This window comes from Tenrec ecaudatus, chromosome 5, assembly GCF_050624435.1.
Source record: "Tenrec ecaudatus isolate mTenEca1 chromosome 5, mTenEca1.hap1, whole genome shotgun sequence".
Classification (NCBI taxonomy): domain Eukaryota; kingdom Metazoa; phylum Chordata; class Mammalia; order Afrosoricida; family Tenrecidae; genus Tenrec; species Tenrec ecaudatus.
The window spans coordinates 88,626,313-88,650,932 of record NC_134534.1 but is presented as its reverse complement, the minus strand read 5'-3'; the positions used below and the strand labels follow the sequence as shown (position 1 = coordinate 88,650,932).

The 24,620-nt window shown below is 38.3% G+C and overlaps 1 protein-coding gene and 1 pseudogene across 3 annotated transcripts in view; one reads left to right on the top strand and one right to left on the bottom strand.

Moving 5' to 3' along the window:
• CHD7 (chromodomain helicase DNA binding protein 7) overlaps window positions 1-24,620 on the bottom strand; it is a 274,681-nt gene that overhangs the window by 131,298 nt on the left and 118,763 nt on the right. The window lies entirely within an intron of this gene.
• Window positions 4,513-4,646, top strand: LOC142449627 (small nucleolar RNA SNORA4; annotated as a pseudogene).

The following is a 24,620-nucleotide window of genomic DNA, read 5'->3' as shown; positions in this document are numbered from 1 at the left end:
TGTGATATTCCTGCACCCCACTTCACCTTTCTGCTCATTGGTGGGCAGCAACTTGAGTCTGAAGAGGGCTATTGCTAGCATCAGATCCGTGGATTTAAGTTGGACTGGACTGGATCCTTTTTGGATATAAAGTGTGTGTGTGTGTGTGTGTGTGTGTGTGTGTGTGTGGTGTGTGTTCATGTCACTGGATTTGTTTCTGTAGACAACCCATCCTAACACAGACGAGGAAGATGTAATGACAAAGAGGCACACCTGGACAGAAGAGGGACATACTCCAACCTAAGGCGCCAGGCAACATCTAGGCTATTACAAATACAAGATAGCATTTCAGAAAGCCAGGATACAAATACTGTTATAGTTAACCACCACTAAAAACATGGTTTTTATAAGAAATATCTCATCTTTAAGTTTAAAAGCTACAGTAAATACAATATAAGCATAATTATAAGTTTCCAGCACTTATTTTTTAAAAGTTTAAAGTACATTTGAAGCAGATTAACAGATTACCCATTCACTACTGCCTCCAGCTGGAAATACATAAGCAGAAGATATCAAACCAATTAAGTAAGTATTTTATAAACACTGGTGAGGGGTCAAAAAAGAGAGAGGTTCATTCACTGAATAATGCAGTAATAAACAAACAGCAATGTTATGCAACTGAGAAAATGATTATAATTGGATCTACACAGCTGGGCGAGGATAGAAGCCTGGTTATGTATATTAGTTCACAAATGCGTGGTATGGTTGAATTAAGAGCTTAGGAACTGCTCAGATTTGAGTTTCTATTACAGTCAGAATTGTCCAGAATTACAGCATAGGAAATAACTAAAGACTGCCCAGAAAGTATTTGCTGATCTGTTTTTATTGCAAAGAAGGAAATGTGTGTAGTTACTGGCAGATGAACTTGTCTTCAGGTGGACTCTCATTGTTCTAGATGCATGTTGGAGCTATTTTGACTGATGGCACACACACAGGAATATGAATAACAATTTTGGTGACACACAGCACTGTGCAGGAGAAAAGACAGAATAAGACATTGTAACATTTAGCACACACTGCTAGTCCTACCATGTCCTTCTAACTTGGTAGCTTCAACTTAGCAGGGCTATATATTTATCTATCATGTGTACACCAGACTAAAGGAGGTGACACACCTACAATTACCATTACTGACTGTATATGAATGTGTTAAACTGGGAAAGGAGGGTGTTCCGTGTGGTTTTCTGTGTAGTCGGCACAGTACTAGAAACAGAAACACTGTTCTCTTGAGCTCAAGAAAGACTTGAGTGAAAATCTGGCCCCTAAAGAAGAGATAGTGCTTTGGAACAATTGTGCTGGTGAAGAACACTGACTGCCTGCCAGAAGAAGGAACATGTCTGTCTTGGAGGACACACTTCCAGAATGTTCCTTTTACTCTCGTTGGACATGCTAGCAGGAGGGTAGTCTCTGGAGAAGCGCATCAAGCTTGGGAAAGTAGGGGTCAGTGAAAATTAGGACGGTCTTTAACACAGTGACTGTAACAATATGTTCATACATCAATGGTTCTGAGCATGGCACATACACAAGGTAGACCTGTAAGTAGGAACCAACTTGTTGGCAACTAACAACAATCCTTCTATCAATTAAATGTAGTCAAATACCATCCAAAGGTATATAAGGTTCTTTTGGGGAGCTTGTTCTTTAGAGCAGCAGAAAGCCTCTTCTTTCTAGAGCAGAGCATCTGGTGGGCTGGAAACCACTGGCAGCGTGTGCTTAAGCCACTGTGCCACCAGGGTTCCTTATTAATGACTAAACAATCTTATGACATTTGAATCTCCGTAAAACCTAGAAAATATAACACACAAATGACTGATTAGCTAACTATAAGAGGTGCAAATGAATATTCAATGGTCAAACATTTTCTATCTATGACATGTATTTTTGTATAAGATAAAATTACCAAAGCTGTAATGTTGTTGATTTAGGTGCCATTGAGTTGGCTCTGATCCGTGACACTCTCTAAAAGAGAGACGCAGCTTTGTTGCAGCCCTGTGTCAATCTACCCTCAGTCTTCCTTTTTGCTGCCCCTCGCCTTTAGCAAGCGTGACGTCCTTCTCCAGAGACTGCTTCCACTTAAAATAATGTCCAAAGTATAAGAGAAGAAATCTCACTCTCCTTGCCGATAAGGAGCATTCTGGCTGCATATCTTCCAAGACAGATTTGTTTCTTCTTTCGGCAGCCCATGGTACTTTCAATATTCTTGGCCAACACTATAATTTGAATGCATCGATTCTTCTACAGTCTCCAAAGTTCAACTCTTACATGCATATGAGGTGATTGAAATTACCATAGATTGGGTCAGGCACACCTTAGTCCTCAAAGTAACATCCTTGCTTTTCAACAATTTAGAGGGGTCTTGTGCAGCAGGTCCAATGCAATGCATCATTTGATCTCGACTGCTGTTTCCATGAACATTGATTGTGGATCCAAGCAAGACGAAATTTTTGACAACTTGTGTCTTTTCTCCATTTATCCTACCTATTGGTCTAGGATTTTTGTTTACTTTATGTTAAGGTGTAATCCACAATAAAGGCTGAAATCCTTGGTCTGCGTCACCAAGTACTTCAGGTCCTCCTCACTTTCAGCTATCAACTGGACCAATGAAGAAGCCACAAAGAGTAGAGCTAGAGGACCAGTATCTCTCCAGTGTCACCCTCTCCATCATGTCACCTCTCTGTAGTATTGGTTTCTCATTCTTTGGAGACTTTTCACAATCAAATGAAAAATAATCAACTTGAGATGGCCCATTCCCCATTTGTAAATGAAGAAGCTAGGTGAGCTGATTGCTGAAACTTACTTTCAACTCTGAAACTATTGTTAACTCTGAAACTTATATACACCTAATTTAATCTGTAGGTATTGAGTATCTGTAAGGGGGAGAGGGAAGCAACAGTACAGAGGAAAAAAAATTCGGGAAATTCTAAAACACACTAAAAATAAGTAAAATCAATTTGGAATTGAGAAGAGAAGTCAGCTTTAAATAAGGTATGCAGAATTTAAAAATTCAACTAGAATTGTAAAACAGTCCTCCAACCATAATCTCATTTCACAGACAAAACCAAAATCCACACTTATTGCCAACAAGTCAAGGCTGACTCATAGTGACCCTACAGGACAGGGAAAACTGCCCATATCAGTTTCAGAGACTAACTCTTTATGGTAAAAGAAAATCCTGTCTCTCTAATGTGGAGTGGCTGGTAGTTTTGACCTGCTGACCTTGAAGTTAGCATCACAACAATTATTCACTACATGTACTATTATTTCTGACAGGAAAACTACTCTCTACTCAATATAATGTGTCATAAAATAATATGCATTACACATATCTATATGCACAGGATAATGTTAAAGTATTCATCCTGAATGAAAAATTTGCCAAACAAGAATTCTATAACTCTCAAAGCTATCTCTCAAAAAGGTGGAAGTGGAGGGAGAGGGGAGAGGGGAGCGGGGAGGGAGGGGTAGGGAAAAAATGAAAATGTGCTGATTCCAGGAACCCAAGGGGAAGGCGAATTTTGATAATGATGAGGGCAATGAATGTATAAGGATGTTTTACTCAATTGATGTATGTATGGATTGTGATAAGAGTTGTATGAGCCCCAATAAAATGATTTTTTTAAAAGGTGGAACTGATCACAATTATCAACGTGTGCCCCTCCCCCAAGCCCCCCAGATGAACAACAGAAACATGGGTGAAGGGAGACAGTAGACAATGTATAAGATAAAAAAATAATTTATAATTTATCAAGAGTTAACAAGGGTAGGAGCATAAGAAACGGAAAGATAAAGAGAAGCTGATACCAAGGGCTCAAGTAGAAAGAATATGTTTTGAAAGGGATGATGGGAACATATGTACAAATGTGCGTGATACAATTGATTATGGATTGTTCTAAGAACTGTAAGTGCCCCCAATAAAATGATTTATTTAAATTTTAAAAACAACTATGTCTCCAATGAGGGAAAAAGTAGAGTATTTCTAAACAAGAAAATATTAAAATAATCTGTAAAAACAAGACCCACATTAAAGTAGATATTGACGTACAGAAACACTATGGAGAATCAAACAGCAGCAGACAAATTTGAGAGCAATATAAAGGCAACGCCACCCAGAAACCAAAACAATGAAAAACAGAACGCAAAACAAGGCACAAATAAGGGAAGAGCAAGGACAGCTATAAAAACAAACACACCACTAAATGACAGCAACAAGTCCATACATATCAACAATGACAGTCAATGGATGAAACACACCAGCCAGGAGACAGAGAGCAACAGACCGGATAGAAAACAAGACGTGTCAATATGCTATCTACAGGAGACACACCTAAAATACAAAGACAAAAAAAAAAGACAAAAAAAACAAAAGGATGGAAAAAATTTTTGCAGGAGTGGCAATATTAACCCCAATAAAATAAACTTCAAGACAAAAGAAAATCATGAAAGATTAGAAAGGACCATAATAAAGAATTAATGTTACCAAAAGTTGGTTTTTGAAGGCAAGGGTTTTTTAATAACCTTTACCAGTTTGGGCTGTTTGGGAGAATAAAGAGAAGACCACACTGCACAGTGGGCTATACCGCTATAGCTACTATTTTGTGGCCTACATTTAAAAAAAAAAGAATTAATGTAACATAACCATATTAAACAAGTACACCCTCAATCAAAACCCTTGAAATACATAAATTAAACTCAGAGTCTAAGAGAGAAATAGACTGTACAGTAACAACAGTAAGAGGCTCTGGAGGAAAAACAAATCATCTGGACAGAAACTCAAGGAGATGACAAACTAAGCAACACAAAAAAGACCTAGACATATACAGATCACTCCACCCAACAACACCACAGAACCCATTCTTTCCCAGCACACATGGAACATTCTATGGAATTTATCACTTCTTAGCCCGCAAAGCAAGTCTTGAGAAGCTATAAACATTGAGATTCTACGCCCAATTGTCAGATGACAACACTATAAAACTAGAAGTCAACAACAGAAAGAACAAGGGCAAGAATTTAAATTTATGGAGACTGAACTTCATACTACTAAAAAACAATTGGGTAATTGATCAAATAAGGAATGAAACTAAAAAAGTATTTGAAAGAAATAAGAATGAAAACACAACATACCAAAACCTTTAAGGTACAGCAACAGCAGTTACCAGAGAGCAATGTATAGCAAGCAACACATGCATGAAAAATGAGAAGTGAACCAAGATCAACATTTTTAAAGCATCATCTTCCAACAATTAGAACAAGAGCAACAAAATAAACCTTCAACCAACAGGGAAAAAGCAACCAAAGACTAGAGCAGAAATAAATAAACTGGAAAATATGGGAACAGTAGGGGGGAAAAATCAACAATAAGTTGGTTCTTTGAAAGAACTATAAAATTCACAAATTGAAAAGCTTAACAAAGCAAGGCTGCAAATATCTAAAATTGGAGACAACACGGGTTCCACCACAAGAGATCTACATGAAATGAAATTAAAAAGAACATACTCCTGTGAAAGACTGTACAAGTTTGGTAACAGATAATACCTAAAAAAACACACCACTCACCTAAATTAATGCCGAGAGATATAGACAACCTCAACAGACCCATAACAAAGGAAGAAATGGAACAGGTCATCAAAAAACTTCCAACCAGATAGAGAGCTGTACAAGGGAATTCTACCAAGCAGGCTACAAGGCCTGTGAGACCCTCTCCTTCACATGACTTCCAGGGCTCTCAACCTTCTGGTTGTCTTCCACCGTCCTGGATACTCTACATTTCCCCTGGATACTCTTTACATTTCCCATCTTGAGCCCTCTAGTCTAGAACATTAAATAACGAACTATTCTAACCCTGGATTGCTATTCTACTGATAGGCCATAAATGATCTTTCAGTTAGATGGCAGAAAGCACAAACTAACAGCTCTGGAATCCATGCCTTCAGCCTATTTCCTGCCTAAACGCTAGTCTTGTATCCAAGTGCCTATGTCAGATTTCCACTCTTTCGTAAGCATCATCAAGTCAACATACCTAAAACCAAATTGATGTCATAACCTTCATCTCCCTCAAGTTTTCCCAATCTTCCAACTACAAGATAAAAGCCTGATGTCTCCTACTCGCCCAATCCCCATTTCTAAACCCTCAGCAAGCCCATTTCCGCAGACCATGAAAATGTGATTACTTCCTACCACTACTACCCCTTTCACCAAGAACAATTGTAACATGGGTAAGTACTGCCACAATCATCTTAGATTCATTATGCATTTGATTTTGAGTTTATTTTTTAGTCAATGTGCAGTCAGGAACCTTTGACTTTTTCCAAACTTTTCGTGACTTCCACATTCGGGTACGGGACTCCATATGAAGTCCTGATCCACAGTTTAAGAAGCTTTGATTTAGGCCAAGGGTCAGGAAATTTTTGAGACATAAGAGTCAATCCTGTACCTCACAACAATTTTAAAAATCAATCAAGACCCGTTAATATTTTAAATAAACAAATGAACCCACCACCACTATCTGGAAAATATCCTTTTAGATTTTATAAATGAAAGTATGATATTCTATTTTCATTTTCAATTTTACTTCAAAGCTACATGTAAGTACTGAAAGTGTCAAGACTTTTTCTTGTGTGTGTGTGTGTGTGTGTGTGTGTGTTTGTGCCAACACTAGTGTAGGCCACCACAATATATCTCACCTAATCAATTGCTATAGTGTCTAACTGGTTTCCCTTTGTTGCTGCATTTGTCCTTCGATCTACACTTCAGTGTCCTTGTAAAAGACCTAACAGTACCTACCACTCTTATGCTCAAAACTGTTCAATAGTTTTTCAGTTCACTCAAACTGACATTCAAACTCCTAATTACAGTCCCAATAACCTTCTTAATTTGATTCTCTCATTACTCTTCAAGCCAAAGCTCCTGCTACTTTTCTTCCTCGTTCACTGTTCTAAGTACACTGGCCTTGCCCCTTAAGAATACTATGGACCAGCACTTCATCAAGGCCTTTGCAGTACCATTCTTCTTTCTTCCCCCCTGCTTGTTTGATTTGCTCACTTCTCTCAGTGTGTCACCTCCAAGGAAGACATTCCTTAACCAATTTACCTAAGTATCACTTTCTACATTGCTCAGCTTCATTTAGCTTCATAACTCATATTAACGTCTTCATATTACATAGGTACACACACACATCTTGTTTCTTTGTTTACTTAGTTGTCACCCTTCTTGGAATATTAACTCACAGAGCAATGATTTAGGTATTTCATTATTGCTGTGTCTAAAACAATTCCTGGCACTCATCAGTTGAAAAGTATTTTCTGAGTGTTACTGAATTAAAAGTAAATAGATGAAACATCTACCAAAGTAACCTATCCTAAGGAAGGATAAAAAGATTCCTAAATGAGTTGTTTGTGAAACATCAATAATTAAATCCAATTAAGGTGACTAGCATGCACTCCAGAAAAATGCAAATAAACAAAAATTGTGCAAAAAATCACACTTAAAGAACATATCAATAAGCAGGATATTATCAATAAGCAGGATATAGTCTACTAAAAATCCAAAGGGTCTAGTCAATAAGATAGGGTACATGGAATTAAAGAAAATCTCTACTGGGAGAAGCTTAACATTGTGAATATCCTGGGAAATGTATGCATCTAGAAAATCCTCTTTCTATTCCTACTACATTCTCATCAAAGAATAGCTGATCATTAATTTGGACTTACATGACAACAGAAACATGAAGCATGTAAATACTGCAAGTATTACATAGCAATGAATTGGCTTCATAATTTTTAAATGAAAGCTCCTAGCACTTCATATCTGGGTCAATCCCAAAGAGCAGAAATAGTTAACAATGTATATAATTCAGATTTCCAAGACAGAAAACTCCCATGAAGCCTTGCCAAAGTGAGTAGCTTATCCTTATTGTTAAGTGTACTCTGGTGAAGCTTTACCATCAATGACTACAATCATCCAAACAGAGATTCTCTGGTAGCTACAGCTGAGCCATATGGAACCATCTTTACATCCTCAACGTTTATCACATATCTGGTATCCTTCCACTCCATAGTGAACCCACAGAACAGAGAAGAACTGCTTCCTAGGGTTTCCGAGACAGCAAAGCTCTATAGAAGTAGCCTGTTTTTTTCCTGGTGGGATTCAGTATCCACTAAAGATTTGCTGAGTCAATGAATGAATGAAACAACCGGGAACCCAACCAACACACAACCACTGTCCTATTTCAACAGCTCTATTTCTTCATGCTCTTAAAACAAGTACTTTTAACACATGATTTCCACTAAAAGAATCTTTTGTTTTAGTCTTTTAGAGATACATAAGAGAAAATGTGCCCTTGTGGATTTTCACTTCCCTGGGGTATTAGGGTTGGTAACCCAACAGGGGAAGTTCTATACTGCTATGGGGTTCTCTATGAGTCGGAATCAACTCTATGGGCTGGGGAACGGGGGAGGGGGAGGGGGTTGGTTGAGGGTGAATTACTGGTAGTGGATTTCACTTCTGTATAGCAGTAGAAAACAATACTACCAAGTTGTAGACCTCAATTTAAACTGAATTTTAAGTGCTCCTTCACCAAAGACCAAAGACAAAGCAGTACAAACGGCATTAGAAAATAGGCACAATCAATCCATCCTTCTCTCATTAGCACTAGACTCAGTCTAGACATGGCCTGGAAAATGAAGCAGCACCCTGGTTTCATACTTACTGTCCATTCCTCAAGCAATATTTAAAGTTCAGCTATTTTCTAGATGAAAACGAGGTTGCAATTTTATACGAAAAAGCTCTTAATTGAAATGTGTTCCACAGACACTAAGAGCCCTCAAGACACCATACAAGGCATACACAGACTACCAAGGAAAATCTAGGAGAAACAAAACTTGATGGAACTGATGTTTTATCAGGTTCACAAGTTTTCTGCCAGTGACAAGAATGGAGTCTTACCACTTTCTATCATTCATATTAGTGGAAAGTATTTGGGCTGTCCTTCAATGACAGATTGCTCACCTCCCAAAGGTTATGTCATTGACAGGTTTAAAGCATTATTATACATCACTGCACTGAGTGCAAAAACAATCCAGGTAATAAAACCGAACCATATCAGTAATCATTATTTACATCACTGCTACACACATCTAAAAAAAAGTTTAAGAATATGCTTGGAAAAACTGTCCAAAGGATTTTATTCTCCTTTGAGTACACTACCTTGTAAAAGGATTCTGTGTGACAAGATGGGATTCACGTGGAGAGAGGATGTGCACAAGGAAAGAACTAGGGTGGTTGTTCAACTTACGAGTGCGGAAGAATAACCTAAAGACATGGTTACTCAAGTGTGGATACCTGGCAGGAAATGATCTTGAGCAAGTTATGTCTGCCACTGAGGTTTCAAACAAAAATGGGGATTCTAAAAACTTGTAAAAATGACCATGAGCTGGGTAACTTCCAAGGTTTTAAAAGAATTTTCTGATAAGATGGTGGTGGTATTTTTTACTGTGATTTTTAAAATAACATATAATATAATGTGTATTAGAAAAGAGGAGTATTACAATGAACTAGATTTTCCAAATGATCCATAGTAAATGCTATGATATATTCCTACATGGTTACATTATGTTTAAGTATAAATAATGGATCAATGAATGTTAATATACGATGTAGTGAGTCATTTTATTTTCACAAAATACCCCATAGTTTCTATGTTTGTTTGCCAACTGTTCCCTCCCTATGAGAAGTATTTTAAGTACTGTTGTATCAATTTTCTTTTACATGTGGCTGAAAAACATAAATTAGCATAGCACATTTATAAAAATATCTCCCAAGGGGAGGGAATAGATGGTAAACAGAGAGGTGTCTGTTATTTTCTGAGGAAGATGGTAATTAATAGGCCCTTCTAGCCATCGTCTCTCTGATTCTCCACAATGATTTTGCAATAAGGTATGTAAATAAGGTGCATGTGGCCAGTTAAAGGGAATGGACAGCCAGTTACTAATTTAACTAAGGTATATGGGACCAATGAAAGTTGTAGTTATGTGTCTGCTTGGCTGGGTCATAATTTTCAGTGGTTTGTCATTTATGTAATGATGTAACCGTCCTCCATTTTTTGCCTAATGTAATTACCCTCCATTATATGGTGAATTAGGAATCACTGTACTGTGGGGACATTCCCGTTTGGGAGGGAGGTGTCTGCTATTTCAGTGCAGTGAAAGTACAGTCGGATGCCTCTGGAAACACCACTTTGCTGAGGGATGTGACTAAAGTCACCACCCTTACTACCTTTATTCAAGTCATACCTTTGCACTGACTTGCTCAAGTCTTGAGAATGTTTACATTCAATATCATGTGGGAATATTCTCTACAAGTCTCTCTCTTGCTCTAGACCTGCATACGGTTTGTCATGATCTAACATGATTTGCCATTTTTAACACCTTTGTCAACCTACAGCTGTTGTCAGTTTGAGATTGTCGGCCCTGGCAAATATGAGTCAGGAGAAGGCTACAGCCTGACTCCTGAGCAAAAGATTTGGGGCTTGTCAGTGTGCACAACCACCTGAGCTATTACTACCTGGAAAGCCTGCAGATTCTGTGAGACACTGCAGCACACGACAGAGCCCACACATGGGAGAGAATGAAAACACTGAAGGATGGTGATGGCAGAGACAACAGAATGGCACGGGAATGTGCAAAGTTGGACATTTGGGACATTTTAACCTCCGTGTCATAGAAGTAAGGCTTGTGCTGATCCTTTCAAAAGAAATTATTCATTTGTAAATTGAAAGACTGAATTATACAGCTTAAATCCCCATATTCCTTCTAGTCTTTAACAATATATATATATAGCTGGATGAGGACAGATTACTTGTGTAAAATTCAATAAAAACAATGTACTACAACAGACTAGAAAAAGTAGTACATACAAGGTCCCTCTATATATCTGGTTGGGAGATAAATGTATTTTTTGTTTAAAATGTTATTTATTTTAGTATAATATGTTTATTATCATTTTAAGTTAATGAATATTTTTCCATGTTTTAATATCTGAACTATGGATACCCTTGAGAAGAATGGGAATTCCAGAGCACTTAATTGTGCTCCTGTGGAATTTGTACATAGATCAAGAGACAGTCACAGGAACAGGACACGGAAATACTGCTTGATTCAAATTCAGTTAAGGCATATGTTGGGGCTGTACACTCTCACTCAATCTGTATGCCGAGCAAATAGAGAAGCTGGATTATATAATGAAAGAGGTAGCACAGATGACACAACCTTTCTTGCTGAAAGTGAGAAGGATGTGAAACACTTGCTGATAAAGAATTGCAGTTTTTAGTATGGATTACAAAATCCTCACAACTGGACCAAAAGGAAACATCAAGATCAGCAGAGAATAGGTTGAGGTTGTCAAGGATTTTGTCTTGCTTGGATCCACAATCAATGCTCATGGAAGCAGCCGTCAAGAGATTAACAGAGGCATTATAGTAAGTAAGCCTGCTGCACAAGACTTCTAAAAGTGTTGGAAAGCAATGATATTACTTTACTTTGACCCAAGTCACAGTATTTTCAATCATCTCATATGCATGTGAAAGTTAGACATTGAATAAGGAAGACCAAAGAAACTGATATTTTAAAGTAGGTTCCTGGTGAAGAATATGAACGTACCAGAGACTAATGCTCAAAGCACAAACAAATCCGTCTAGAGGAAGTACAGCCAGAATGCTTCTTAGAAGCAAAGACAGCAAGACTCTGTCTCATGTACTTTGGGCATATTGGTAGGAGAGACCAGTCCCTGAAGGAGACCATCATGCTTGGTAAAGTAGGGAGGCAGTGACAAAGAAAAAGGCCTGGACAAGAAGGATTGAGGCAATGGCTACAATAATGAGCTCAAATTTAACAGCTGTGCAGACGCAGAACCAGGCAGTGTTTCTATTGTACACCAGGGTCACTATGAGCAGGAACTGCCTTGACAGCACCAAGAGCAACAAGAACGTTTCTGATACTGTATTTACTGATAACGCGAACCCCCATAAACAAAAGCTTTGGAGGGCTTGCAGTATTTAAAACGTATAAAGGAGTATGAAATAAAAAAGCTTGAGCACCACTAATTAAAGCAAAACCGTCTATTGTAACTAGATGAATCATGACTTACAGTGATCTCGTGTACTGAATGTATGCCCGCCAGCCTCAGTAACAGGAAGAGTGTTCTTGCTTGTGCTCATGCTTCATTTTTTTATCTAGAACAATCCTGGTATTTAAATGCTAGAAGTAATCTAAAATATGTCAAAACTAACAGTCTTCTTTGGCTATTAAATAAGGCCATGCATTATGTTAACTTGTTCAACTGTCTGAAGCCTGCTGTTGCTAGGTGCCATTAAGTCAACTCTGAGTCAGAGCTAAACTATGTACAATAGAATTAAACACTAACAGGCCCTATACTGTCCTCAAAGTTTGAGCCTATTGTTACTGTTATGTGTCAATCTAGCTCATTGAAGGTCTTCCTGTTTTCCTGACCCTCAACTTTACCAAGGAGGTTGTCCCATCTGATAACATGTCCCAAGTATATGAAATGAAGTCTTGCCATCCTTACTTCTAAGGAATATTTTGACTATATTTTGTCCTAGAAAAATTTGTTCATTTTCCCGACAGTACATGGGATATTCAGTATTCGACAACACTATAAATCAAATAGGTCAATTTTTCTTCAGTCTTCCATGCTCACTTGTGCATGCATATGAGATGATTAGGTAACATTTGGGTAAGGTATACAACCTTAGTCCGTAAAGTGAAATCTTTGCTTTTTCAACACTTCAAAAGACGTCTTTTGCAACAGATTTGCCAGTCCAATGCAGTTTGATTTCTTGACTGCTATTTCCATTGGTAGCACACCTACTAATTCAGATTAGTGCAGTAGGTTATGTTGTGGCTAGTTGCTGTCACAGCCATCGTGGTGTGTGATGGCCCTACACTCAATAGAATGAAATGCTGTCCAAGCCAGCATATCTCCTTGATCATTTGGGAATATTACTATTATAATCCATAAGACTTTATAGCTGATTTTTAGAATTAGATTCACAGGTCTTTCTTACTTACTAGTTCAAAACTGGCTAAAAACTTTTCAGGAAGTAGGTGGAGGGCAACAGTCAGTATAAGACATGGAAATATAACAATAATTTATAAATTATCAAGGGTTCAGAAAGGAGGGAGGGAGGAAAATGAGGAGCTGATACCAAGGGTTCAAGTAGAAAGAACATGTTTTGAAAAGGATGGCAACATATATACAAATGTGCTTGACACAATGGATGGATGTATGGATTGTGGTAAGAGCTGTACTAGCCCCCAATAAAATGCTTTAAAAAAAACTTTTCAGAATTAAATCATATCTGCCGTGTTTTCAAATAGCCCTATTCAGTTTCTGATGCACATCAAAATCACCCGATGAATTTCTGCAAAACACAAGGCAAAGACATCCATGCCAGCAGCTTGAGAATCTTAGACAACACATCCATGGTGATTCTGGGGTACTAAAGATAATAAGACCACTGTTGGGGAGTAACTGACCACCCACATTGGCTTAAATCCGGAATAAGTGGAACCCTGGAGAATCCTGCAGCATTTCCAGCGGTCATGGATCTTCTACGGAGGTTGTTTTCTAATCTCCTAAAGACACCTGAATCTTGGATACGGCTTCTTTCCCAAGGCGCCTTTCACAATCGGTTCATTACACCAGCACACCTTTCTCTCATGTTAATGCTGTTATAGCGCATTGGCATAAGGTATAAAGCCCTTTGGGATACCTATCAAAAGGTAATGTGAGATTCTCCTAATGATAGCCAAGTCAAGAGCTTTGGTATGAAATGTCAAAGGACACAGTACCTTTTAATGTACATGACAATATCTCATTTATTAAATGAGAGGACTGTCATGAAAAATAACATTTATTTAAATTGAAAAATAAGTCCAAATTTTAAAAAGTATTCCAATTCATTTTAAGGGAAAAACACATTCAAGACACTAAAATTACACAGTGCAATGAGTCACCATACAAAAGTAACTATTTAATCAGCTAAAATTAATATTTCAGTTCCTAGGTCACAAGAGCGACATTTCAAGTGTTCGCTAATCACAGGTATCTAGAGGCAATCATACCGGGCAGCGCAGAATAGTTTTATCATCCCACAAAGTTCTATTAGACACAGCTTCTCTAGAACCCTGCATTAACTAGTCAATACAAAGGGTAGAATTCTCTCATAAGAGAAAACCTGGATTTCAGAGGTGAGTGATTATTATATAGGGCAGAACATGTTAGGAGATCCAGTGCTACCTTACAGCCTTCTTCCCTGATTTATAAATCATATATTTATAAATCTTTATAAACTGCTTTTCACCATAAGATACAACATGTGTACCTTAGATACTTTTTAAAGTTTAAGCAAATTACATATAACAAAAGTAGCTATTTTAAATTAAATAATCCAGTGGCATTTACTGCCATCATAATACTTAAGACTCCTCATGATCTAAAAACTTTTGTCAATTTATCTTCTAAGTCCTACTTATAACCTGCTAATTAATAAGCCCCAAATCTTCAGGATCCAAGCCATGAAATAAAAGTAACTGAAGACCAAACATTCCAGCCATCACTACCCCAGCTTTCTCCTTTTTATCTGTATTTCCCTTCCTTTGTATTATCTTTTATTATTCTCTATTCTTTTAAAAAATATTGACTGACATATCATGCAAATGCCATTCAACGGTTCCGTCCTATGAAGAGTTGTACATTCCTCATGGCAATCAGTTTTAGAACATTTTCTTCATTCCTGTACTCATTATTATAGCTCCCATTTCCCCCCAACCTCTCCTGCCATACGCCTAAGGAACCATGATTCCAGCTACCGTCTTAACAGACTTACCTAGCCTGGATTTCAAATACAGAAAAAAAGTTAAAAAACAAATAAACAGAAATTAACAACAATAACAAAGTGAAACAAATAGAAATCTCAATGAAAAGAAAGCAGAATATATTAAAAACTAGAACAAATTTTAAATGGCTCATAAGGCAGAGATCAATGGTCGGGTGCTAAATTTTGAACTACCTGCATCTGCCATCATCCACTTTCCAATGCATTCTCCAAGGCAGTCAGCCTATTCACGGCCGTTGCTCATGATTAGAGAAGCTTTATCAGAGAATCATCCACATGCATTTCCCCTTTATTTTTTTTGTTTGTTTGTTAACTGAAACAGTTTTTAAATGGGTCAAAAGGGAGATCAGGTAACAAGATATCACATGTTGAGTTAATTATGTCTGTTGTGATCTAATTTACAATGCTCTCTGTCTGATACCAGGACTATTCACATTCCTCAGTTGTGATCACAGGGGGTTCAACGGCTTAATCTCTGTGTGAACCCTACAAATGGATTTTGAGCTTCCACTGTCATCCACAGCCTCTGCAAACTCACCTACTGCCATCAGTCAATGCTGACTCATCCCAATCTCCTCCTGTAGGTTTCCAAGACTAACGGTTTATGGGAGTAGAAAGCCCAATCATGTGAACAGTAGCCAAACATGAAACTACTACACCACCACCAGGGCTCCTATGCAAACTAGGTATTCACAATTTAAGCTCTGATACTATTTTCTCCTTTGGATTTGAATTCTATTATTTACAATCTTTGGATCACACAGGCTAGTGTGCTTCTTCCATGTGGACTTAGTCGATGCCTCACTCAGATGGCTGCTAGTTTGAAGGAAAGCCTGTAAGACCCCAGGTGCCATTCCTTCTGATAGCAGGGCACCACCAGTTTCTACCCCACACTTTGCTGTAGCATCCATATCTTCAGCAATCTCTTCATGATGGTAAGCATCAAGCACCATATAATTACTTGATTTTAGATTGGGGCTAGAATTACGTGCAAACTCAAAATCCATTCATATATCTATAATTTATATGCCTCTGCTCCATTTTAAAGACATCATGTCCTTTTATGTTAGAGAAGGCATCACTTCCAATGCCATCAAGTCACTACTGACTCATAGCAACCATATATAGGACAAGGTAGAATTGCCTCTGAGAATCCTCAAGACTGCAAATTTTCACCAAAGTAGAAAGCATCCTTCCCCCAAAGTGCTGGCTGGTGGTTTCGAATTGCAAAACTGGTGGTAAGCAGCCCAGTGCGGAATCACTATGTATTGATTGTGTCATTAATTTAGCCAATGCTATAGAATTTAAAACACTGTTGAGAAAAAGAAATTATACAAGTACAGGTGAGCTAAAAACCACAATACATGAACTGTTGACTTGTACAGATTAAACTCTTCTGTAAGTGGACACCATTTACATAAAGAGGAGTTGGTGATGGGACAAACTTTCAATAATGTTTATTAACAGCCCAGCCATACCTACTACATTAATACGTGCCATAATGAAGCAAAGAGGGCATTTAAATATTAAGTATATGGTAATTCCGGGCTACCATTCATTGGGCACCCTAAAGGCAAGAGATTCTACCAAAGTCCAAAGCCCGCCAGTTCTATGCTTTGGGGCTAGCAGTCTTCTCCTTTTTCTCACACTAAGTCCAAAGGCAACATGGAGAGTTTCAGGTGATGTCCAGTTCATTTAGTGGGTTTCTGCAATGAGTCCTTCTGATGTGGCCTACAAAGGATGTTGTGTGTCTCAAAAGAACAGAGTATAAAGCCACAGTAGTCTACAGAACAAAGTCTGAGTCAATAAGGGCTGCATAGAAACTGGGTCAAAAGTGTCCAATTAGGAACTTAGTCCCAACATATTCTCCCTTTGGGTTCTATATAAAGTATTGTTAAGTGTTTTATCCCAATGGGAGTTTGCTCCTCCCCATTTTCTTACCAACAGAGACATAATTGCCTTCTCTGAGGCATACAAGCCCCCCTATCCACATCTTGACTTGAATTTCCAGCAGGGTTTCCTTCTCACTACGGTAGAAGTGTGTTCGATTAGAGCGACCTTAGCACAATTTTGTATGGCAGCTACTAAATGATCCTTTCCATTTCACTACATCTTGAAAAAAACTGACCCCAGTTGAGGTGAGCTCTTTGTTGAAGTGGTTTTCAAGATGTACGTACAGAGGGGGTGGGATATGTCCCATGGGCACTAGGAAGGCTCTCTATTTTGTTTTTCTTTCTTATCTCTTTTCTTCTCCCTTCTCTTTGTGTTTCTTTTTGCTTTCCATCTTCTGTTTTGTTGTTTGATGAGTTTTATTTTGTTACTTGTATTTGGAAAGCATGTTTCTGTTTCCAGTTTTTGTTCTTTTAACCTGTCTACAGGGAGACAGAAACTGAATCCCCACATCCACCCATCCTGTCAGCCCACCCAATGAGCAAGTGTTGTGAGCTGCTCTATGCCAGATCAAATACAGATGGAGGTCGAGACAAGCTCAGCCTAGCCTAACTGCTCTACATGAATAGTGAACAAAGAACTGTGCACTACCTCCCATTCTTTACCTCATCCACCAAGACATAGGTAGTGAAGGCCTAAGAGCTACCAAATTATCAAGATTAGCACATCCACTCTGCTTACCCAGGTATATCAAAACACACTACAGCAAAACATGGGTAAAACAAACCATATACAATCATCAAAGAAAGAGAACAACACGCAATGTCTCAGAGACAACCACAGATCACACAAAGAAATAAGACAGTGTGGCTCAATTAAATGTCTACGAATGTTCAGAGGCAGAAAACCTTCCAAGGAGGGAACAATATTGGAACTACCTGATAAGAAATCCAAAACTGAGAACAATATATCAAGGAATATCCAGATCAAATGCTTTTTGGGTTCAGCTATCAGTAAAAAATACAATCTGAGGTCTTAAAGGCTTGTTCTAAAACATGCCATCTAAGTGAGATATCAGCAAATTTCACAAGAAAGAGAAGCACACCAACTCTGTGTTTTGATTATTTGGTGGCTTCTTTTTTAATGAGTTTTCACTTGTTTTTCGTTCTACTTTTCTTCATATGAGACACGGGATAGGTAAATAGCTGGATTAATAGTTTCTTAGTGTTATGACAGGAGAGGTTGGGGGAAACGGTGTGCTAATGAGTACAGGACTCATTCGTGAGTCCAAGTTTAAACTATTGAATCATAGATGTCGGTGGAACTTAAAATAAAAAATGCCACTCCTTACTTTTTAGATGAGTTATTTGTTGTTGTGCATGTTGACAGTATACACAGGAAAACATACACCAATTCAATATTTTCTACATGCACAATTTAGTGACATGAATTACATTCCTTGGGTTGTATAACCATTCTCGCCCTCTTTTTCTGAGTTGTTCCTCTCTCAATAAAATAAATTTACTGTCCGGTAAGGTTTTTGGTTCATCTTTCTAGTTGGGAGTTAGCATTGGGCACAATCCACAAAGTCAGGAGCCAGTTCTAAGAGGCAAAGACAGGGTTTTCTACTCCTAAAAAGAGCTCCAATCTTGGAAACTCGTGGGCAGTTCTACACTTTCCTCTAAGGGCGTCATGAGTCAGCATCGCATCACCTTGATGGCACGGAGTCTGGTTGTTTGCTTGGTGGTTGGTTAGCTGTTAGTTTGATCCCACATGGTAGGTCTTTAAAAAGCTTAATTCTCATGACAGAATATTTTTACGATTTCTGCTCAGCTTTAGATGACTTTACAGGATAGTTACAGTTTAAGTCTGAAAGATTACTACAGCACAATAATTTTGTGGGTTCATCAACCCTCTGTGGCTACAGAAAATATGAATTCCATGATAATTTGAAAATTCTATTCTTCATTTTGTCCCTTTTGATCGGGATTCTGATACCATAATGGTATGTGATGAAATAGGCAATTAGCCATAAATTCTTTTTCTTCTTTCTATTCCTCATTCTCCTTTTTCCTCCTCTTTTACAAAGGCAAAAAGAGACCAGTTGTTCTTCCTTGAGTGACCATTGGTAACCTTTTCAGCACTAACACTCTATGTAACAAACTAGGAGTTAGAAGTGACCATCTGTAACCTTTGCAGCTCTAAAACTATATGTAACAAACTAGGAGGTAGAACAGAAGCATTCCCCATGCTCTTAGGTTAATTAACAGGTATGGAAGCATGAAAACAAAACATTAAACCTCCAACCTCGGAATCAAGTCCCATGAAGTATTTATCTGGGTGTGCAAAACAGCCAGCAGGTACTACGTTTTATTTTTCATTTTTGTATATACATCTCACTCATTTTTTTCAACTCAGCTTTTTATACTTGCATGACTTACTGATTTATGTTATACCTGTATGACATAATAAGCTAATGTCTGTTATACTACACTATAAAACTCCTTCCCCTCTCTCCCCCGAAAAATCCCACAAAATCTAAAGCCACAGAGTGCATTCTGGCTCACAGCCACCCTACATAAAACTCCTCAAGCTAATATTTACAGGAGGTGGAAGTTTCAACTCTTCTCCCTTGCAGCAGATGGTGTGTTCGAATTGCTCATGTTGTGGTCAGATGTTCAACACTTATCTGACTGCATCAACAGGGCTCCCAAATAAACTATATATTGTGAAATATTATATAGTTCAATAAAATATAAATACAAGGTCTACTTGAAATAAATATGAAAGTAAAAAACACTAGAAGAAAGGAACATAAGCAGCACATAAAATGCCAAATAAAAATCTTTTAAAACTGAAAGTTAAAAAAACACTGAAAGTTGCTACTCCTGTCAAGAATCATAGCCTTGCAAACTCAAGGAATGGTTCTACCCTGTCCTGTATGGTCACTATGAGTCAGCATCGACTCAATGACAGTGGGTTAGTTAGTCTGTTTGTTTGTTTGTTTTATTTTGTTTAGATTAATGGAGGATATTCAAACACTAGAAAACCTCCAGCAAATGTTATTGGGTAGTTGTAACAACTCAGTAAGGTTAAAAACAAAGATGTCACTCGGAAGAATAACGTGAGCCTGACTCAAGCCAGTGGCATTTCCAATCATTTCATAAGTATGTGAATATCTGATGCATTTGAATTATGGTATTTCAAATTTAAAACTAACGAATACTGAAAGTACTGTGGAATGCCAGCAGAACAAACAAATCAGTCTGGGAAGGAGCACAGCCAGCACGCTCCTTAGAAGGATTGGTGGTGAGACATGTGCTTTGGACATGTTATCAGGAAGTTTAGAGGATCAGCATTAAAGAAGACGGCTCTCAATACGATGGATCGACACAGTGGTTGCAACAATGGGCTCAACTGTGAACAGTTATGGAATGGCATGGGACCAGGCATGCTTCCACAGGGCCACTGTGTGTATATGGTAATTGTATAATCTGATGACAATTTAGGATGAGAGGATTAAGAGTGAAGGAAGGGGTGGAGTATAGTTTGTCAATCAGATCACAGACAATGAGGCTTCTGTGTGGGCATGGCCTTCCCCTGAGAATTCTGGGAATTCCTGAATTTCCTCCTTGGAAACAGTACAGTCTCTGTCTCTGTCTCTGTCTCTGTCTCTGTCTCTCTCTCTCTCTCTCTCTCTCTCTCTCTCTCTCCTTGAAGACTCTACTGACAAGGCTGACTCCCTGCGAGACATCCCTGAGGAGAAGCCACATGGACCTACCCTAATGCAGCCCTGGGTGCTGGAGAAGCCACGTACTGGGGGTCCCTGCCAGCGCTGAGATGCTTACAACGCCACTGGACCCAAAGACTTTCTACCCACTGGCATGTGACTGTCCTGCATCCGGCGTCATTGCATGTGTTTCGTGAGTCTGAAGAGGACTTTATTGATAGACTGGTATCAGACATATGGGCTAATATCAGACTTATGGGCTTGGACTGGACTAGGTTGGGATGCTTTGTTAATGTATGATTACCCTTTATATAAAACTCTCTCTTAAACACTCCAGTGTCTATGCATTTGTTTCTCTAGTCTACCCAGACTAACACAGTCAGAAACAACTTAGTTGCACCTAACAACAAATGAAATAATGTAACAATTGGGCTTTCTAGGAAGTTAACAGTAATACATAAAACCATGTGGTGACAACACCAATTTAAGGACAAACTTGCTTCTGAAATGGCTTATTTCCTATCAGACAACTCAGAATTTGTATAACAGAGTCTATGTATACCAACTTAATAATACTTATTAATGTTTTTAATTAAGGTACAATCCAAAAATAGAAGAGTAACTGCTATAGGTTAACACTGTGTCCCTACAAAGTAAGTGTTACATATTGTAACTCCTGTAACTACTCTCCATTTAGGAATGGTTTTCTTTGTTATGATCATGCGGCAGTATTCAATTATTACCCTTGTTGGGTGCTGCCCGGAAGCTTCCCGGAAGTTTCCAATTCATGGCAATGCTCTGTATGCCATGGCAGACACTACCTGGTCCCACACCGTTTTTCACAGTTGTCGTTATGTCCGGTCCCATTGTTAAAGTCACTGTGTCCATCCATCATTAGAATAAAATGTGTACTAATTTAATCTACTCTGACATGAAGAAGCAGATTAGGCAAGTGAGCAGAGAAGTAAGAAGACAGGTGCCAAGCCATGTGATCATCAAAAATAAAGCTCAAAAGACAATGAGGACTTTCCCCCAGACCCACCAGCGATAGGAAAGGTAGCATTTGCTCAGAGACAGTGCCCTGAGTTTGAACTGCTAGCCTCCTAACTAAAACACATTTCTCTTTACTTAAATCAAAAGAAAACAAATTAAGGGATCATGAAAAGCAGGCCCTTTCTACCACAAATAATAAAGATAATTCTTTGGACAAAAGACCAACAGTATGCAATAAATGGATATTTACAAATAACAGCATCACCCAGAAAGAAACTCAAATATAGATACCCAAAATAAAATACACCTGTTGCTGTTGACACTAGAGTCAGTTCCAATTCACAAGAAATCTATACACAACAGAACGAAACCAAAACAACTACTCAGTCCTACACCTGCCTCCCAATAATTCCCATGTTTGACTCCCATTACTGCAGACACTGATAATTCCTCCCAGTCAGGGTTCTCATCTTTCTCACAGACCCTCTACTTGACCGAGAATGAAGGCCTTCCCCAGGGAGCTTTCTCTTCTTGTAACACACCAAAAGTATGCAAAAAGATGCCGCTCAGTCCTGATTGCTAAGTACTACTTCCTCCTCACTTCTTCAACCCCAGATGTGCTCGCTGTTCCTGCAGCTCGTGGTGTACTTCATCCTCATTGCTAAACCAATGATTCGCAGGCATCCATGCCTTCTTTCGTCTTCTCTCATCTTTCTGATTCATTTTTTCGGTTTCTTCGTGCATATGAGGTAACTGAATATACTATAATTTCATTTAAGCACACCTTTGTCTTAAAGGTGGCATCTTAGCATTTTAAAACTTTGAGACATCTTTTGTAGCAGATTTACCCAATGCAATAATACATCATTTCATTTCCTGAAGTTGAAGGTAGAGCAAGTAATCTGAAGATCATAACTTCAACAACTATTGCAGTACAAAATTGATCAGGAAGCTGCCAGAGGTGCCATCTGGATTCAAAAGAGGGCATGGAACAGAGGAAATCATTGAATTTGATACATTGAACTTGTATCTTCATACAAGATAGTACTTGCCTGAAAAGAGAGACTACCCAAAAGATGTTTACTCATGCTTTATTGACTATGCAGCATTTGACTTCAAGCATCATAACAAACTATGGATAACCTTGTGAAGAATGGGAATTTGATAACACTTAATTATGCTCAAGTGGAAACTTTACATGGATCAAGAGGAAGTTAAATGAACAGAACAAGGGACTATTCCATGATTTAAAATAAGGAAAAATGTATGCCAGGGTTGTATCCTCTCACCAGACTTGTTCAAGTTGTATGCTGAGCAAATCATCAGCTACATTATATGAAGAAGAATGTAGTGTCTGGATTGGAGGAAGGCTTATTACCATAACAACATGTGAAATGCATATGACACAACTTTACCTGCCGAGAGTGAGGAGGACTTGAAGCATTAGCTAGAGAAGATCAAGGACTGTAGCCATTAGTATGGATTACAATTCAATGTAAAGAAGACCAAAATCCTCAAAACTGGACCGGCAAGGAGCATCATAATAAACAGAGAAAAGGCTGAAGTTGTCAAAGATTTCATGTTGCTTGGATCCAGAATCAATGCTCATGGAAGCACCAGTTAAGAGATCAAAAGACAAATAGCAGTGGGTAAATCTGCTGCACAAGATCTTTTAGTTTGTTGAAATGTAAGGATGAAGGAAAAAAAAATAGGATGTTACTTTGAAGGACTAAGGTTGGCCTGACTCAGCCATGGCATTTTCAATGACCTCACATGCATGTGAAAGTTGGACAGTGAATACAGAAGACCCAAGAAGAATGAATATTGAAAGTCCCATGGACTGCTAAAAGGACAAATCAATCTGTCATGGAAGAAGTACTGCCTGAGGACCCATAGAGGCAAGAATGTCCCATCTTACATACTTTGGACACATTGTCAGGAGACCAGTCCAGGGGGAAGTTGAGGAGCAATAAAAATGAGGAAGGCATTCAGCCAGATGGATTAACACAGTTGCTGCAACAATGGGCTCAAGCATGGGAACATTTATGAAGATTGTACAGGACCAGGCAGTGTTTCCTTCGGTTGTGCATTGGATCACTATGGGTCGGAACAGACTCAATGGCACCTAACAACAACAATCCATACTGAAAGCTGGAGTCTTTGATCTTCATCAGCGAATGCCCCCTCAAGTCAGCTTAACTTTCAGTCAGTAAAGTGTGTCATCTGAATGTTATAAGTTCTTAATAAAACGTCCTCTAACCCTAAAGCTGCATAGTGGTTATGCATTGAGCTGCAATCCCCAAAGTTAGCAGCTCAAAAGCACCAGCCACTCTGAGGAAGAAAGAAAGAACTTTCTACTCTTGTAAAATTTTCAGTCTGGGAAGCCCACTCTATCCTACAGGGTTGCTATGAATTGGCATTGACTTGATGTGCTTCATATAATCCAGAATTTCAAATTAAATGCTCAGCAAGTAGAGTGAATAATACAAACCTGACTTATACCTTGCTTGTTCTGTTTGAACAAGTGACTCTTGGTCTACGTCTTGTTTCCACGGGAACACAATGAAATGTTCTATAATTTTGGTTATTTACAATGTAATTCATAACTTATCATGAATCATACAGTTGGATGTTTTAGTATAGTCAATAAAGCATATATCAACATAATTTTGATATTCTCTACTTTCTATCATGATTCATCTGACAAGAGCAATGATACCTATCCCTTTGTCTCACACCCCCTTCAGAAACTTGTTTTAATTTCTGACATATCTCTACTAATGTACTACTGCAATGATCTCTTGACGAACTTCAGCAAATTTGTTACTTGCATGATATTTATTATGTTGTTGTTCAATATTTGCTACTTTTTGCTAGATCAACTTATTTTAAAATGGACACAAATATGAATCAGTTTGGCCAGCTAGCTGTCTTTCAAATTTGGGAGCAAAGATGAATTTAGCAAAAAATGTGAAAGATTTAATAAATTTAAATATTCAAGGCTGGAAAAGGGCAATGAAAGATATCTATTTTAAAATGAGTACAATTAAAAATGCA